Source organism: Leptopilina heterotoma, unplaced genomic scaffold (assembly GCF_015476425.1).
Source record: "Leptopilina heterotoma isolate Lh14 unplaced genomic scaffold, ASM1547642v1 Lhet_73, whole genome shotgun sequence".
Classification (NCBI taxonomy): Eukaryota; Metazoa; Arthropoda; class Insecta; order Hymenoptera; family Figitidae; genus Leptopilina; species Leptopilina heterotoma.
The window spans coordinates 77,167-80,846 of NW_025111169.1; positions in this window are offsets into that span (position 1 = coordinate 77,167).

Genomic DNA, 3,680 nt, shown 5'->3' on the forward strand with positions numbered 1-3,680 from the left:
GTTCAGAAGTATTTCTTAAAAATTGTCCAAAACACACATTGCACACTTTAATTATTTTTATTTCGAAGAAAAAATGTTTTGAATTCAAAAATAAACGCCTAATAAAAAAAATATATAAAATGAAATTTTACAAGTATTTTTTTAAATATCCAAAAACGCTTTACACATGATTTTATTTTGATTTGAATTATTTTGAAAATGTTTTGAATTCAAAAATAATTTTATTTTCTATTGGGTGTTTATCTAATAAAAAAATAACTAAAACTTTATAGTATTTTTTAAAATGTCGAAAAACTTGAATTAAAAAATAATTCTATTTTTTTATTGGGTCTTTACCTCATGAAAAGAAACTTCAGAAGTAATTCTTTAAATATTCAAAAAGACTTGAAATGTTTTATATTTAGATTTCAATTATTGATTTTAAAAATGTTTTGAATTAAAAAATAATTTTTTAAATATTTTTTTTAAATTATCCAAAAATGGAATTATTTAATTTTGAAAAAATGTTTTTATTTCTCAAGAATTAAACGTCGAGTTTCTTTCTGACAATAATTCATTTAAATAATTCAATTCTTGAAGAACTATAATAAAATTATTACTTATAAATTATTTGACGAATAATTTTACTTGAAAATTCTAAAAATAGTTGAATTTTAGAAGAGTTGCGATCACGATTTTTTTATAGAAAATTAAACTTCAAAATGCGTTGAAATAGAAACTTTAGAAAAATTTTTGAATTTTAAATAATTTAAAAAATTAGTTGAATTTTTGAATAGGTATAAAATTAATAGAAAAATTTTCAAATATTCGGAATTTTGTAAAGTTGAATTGAAAAATAATTGTATTTTAAGTGAACTTTCTTCTTATTTTTATGAAGAATTCAATTCACAAAGAAGTTTCTAAAAATTATTGAAAATACTTGATTTAGAAAAGAATTTGTGTTTATTACTTAAAAATTATTTAACGAATAATTTTACTTGAAAATTCAAAATTAATTATATTTTAGAATAGTTGCGTGTAAACGCAAAGGAATTATTAATGTTAATATTAATTATTAATGTTTTTATTTCTCTTAGAATTAAACGTCGAGTTTCTTTCTGACAATAATTCATTTAAATAATTCAATTCTTGAAGAACTATAATAAAATTATTACTTATAAATTATTTGACGAATAATAATTTAATAATATAAATAATAATAATATGAATAATAATTTTTTTTTATTAAGGTTTTACAAAGGAATTGAATTTCAAAAAGTGTTGAAATAGAAACTTTAGAAAAGTTTACAAATTTTAAACAATTTAAAAAATTAGTTGAATTTTTGAATATTAATTGAAAAATTTTCAAATAATCGAAAATTTGGTAAAATTAAATTGAAAAATAATTGTATTTGAATAGAATTTTTTTTTTTTTTTTTGAATAATTCAATTCTCAAGGAAGTTTCTAAAAATTATTAAAAGTAACTGATTTAGAAAAAATGTTTTATTCATTACTTATAAATTATTTAACGATTAATTTTACTAAACAATTCAAAAAATAATTGATTTTTAGAAGAGTTGCGTTTACAATTTTTTATTACAAAGAATTGAATTTCGAAGAGGTTTGAAAATTAAATTTTAGAATTTTAAACAAATTTAAGAATTATTTGTATTTTTAAATAGGTAGGTATTTAACATTATTTCGATTTCTAAAGATTAAAAAATAAATTAAAAAATTTTCAAATAATCGAAATTTTGCAAAATTTAATTGAAAAATAATTGAATTTTAAGTGAACTTCTTTTTTATTTTTTGAAGAAGTCAATTCATAAAGAAAATTTTTAAAAATTATTGAAAATATTTGATTTAGAAATGAATTTATGTTTATTACTCGTAAATTATTTAACGAATAATTTTGCTTGTAAATTCAAAAAATAATTGAATTTTAGAAGCGCTGCATTTACATTTTTTACAAAGAATTGAATTTAAAATGGTTTAAAAATGAAATTTAATAGAATTTTAGAATCCTAAAAATTATTCGGATTTTTGAATAGGTATTAAGAATTGAAAAATTTTCAAATAATCGAAATATTGTAGAATTGAATTGAAAAGTAATTGTATTTTATGTGAACTTTCTTTGTATGTTTCGAAAAATTCAATTCTTATAAAAGTTTTCAAAAATTATTAAAAATATTTTATTTAGAATAGAATTTGTGTTTATTACTTATAAATTATCTAAAGGATAATTTTAATTGAAAATTTCAAAAATAATTGAATTTTAGAAGAGTTGCTTTTAAAATTCTAACAAGAAATTGAATTTAAAAAAGGTTTGAAAATAAAATTTTAGAATTTTTAATAATTTTAAAAATCATTTGGATTTTTGAATATTAAAAATTAATTGAAATATGTAAATAATCGAAATTTTTTAAGATTAATTGAAAAATAATTGTATTTTAAGTTAAATTTCGTTTTATTTTTCGAAGAATTTAATTATCAACAAAGTTTCTTGAAATTATTAAAAATAAATAATTTAGAAAAAAATTTGCAAGAGAAATTCTGGAAAATAATTGAGTATTGAAAAGTTATAGTCGAAATTTTTGAATATAATGATATTTCAAAAGGTTTCAAATGGAAATTTTCGAAGATATGAATTTTGAAAAAATTTTATTAAAAATTCTAAACAACTTTGAGAAATTGCGATTTTTTTTTAAATTTAGACATTTTTTAAAAATAATTATTCATTAGTAAATGTTTGAAAATTTTAAACATATAACAAATCGAAAAATATTCGAATACAAATCAAGATTTTATAAAATTAAATTAAAAGTAATTGTATTTTAAACTATTTTGAGTGGAATTATTTTTTAATAATTGAATTCTTAAAGAACTTTATCAAAAAGTATTAAAAATAATTTATTTGGAAAAGAATAAAAATTCTAGAAAATAATTTAATAAAAATAAAAAAAAAATAAGTAAATAAAATGAAATTTTGAAAATAATTTTGGAGAAGTTACAGTATCAAATCATAAATTATTATTGAGATTCAGAAAAAAAGGGAAAATACAGTCTGAAAATCAGGGAAAAAGAAAATTAAAAATCTCGTGATAAACCTGTAGAGAAATTTTGAATCAACAAAATTTCGTTTTTACATTTCTTTCCCTATTTTTTTCTTTTCCTTTTAAAATTCCGTTCCTTTTTTATAAAAATCGGAGTTGCAAAATAAAAAAATCGTACTTTCAAAAGAAAAAATATTGATAAATGATAAAATAAAAAATTCCTTTCAGTAACTAATTAATTTGTAAAAGAAAAAAATTAAATTAAAAATTAATTACAAATTCTCCAGTTGTCAAAAGAAACGCGGTAGCATTTAAAAATGATAATAACATAAAATTAACAAGATTTGAAATAATATAAAATCGTAGGGGAAATACTGTCGACAAAGGGAAACCTTTTTTTTCTCCTTCCCCTCCAAATGTTATTCGATACTGCTAACAAATTAATTGTGAAACATAAAAGCAAAATAAAAGAGGGAATAACGTAGAATAACGTGTATGTGTCACAAAAAGCATGAGTCAGACTCCTTGACAACGCAATGACAACATTGGGCACATGGGGCACAGATAAGCTTCTTTTTTTTTTGAGGTAGGGGAAAATAATTTAGACGCCATTTTCTGATTGGTTCACTGGACAAACCGGCGTTGGG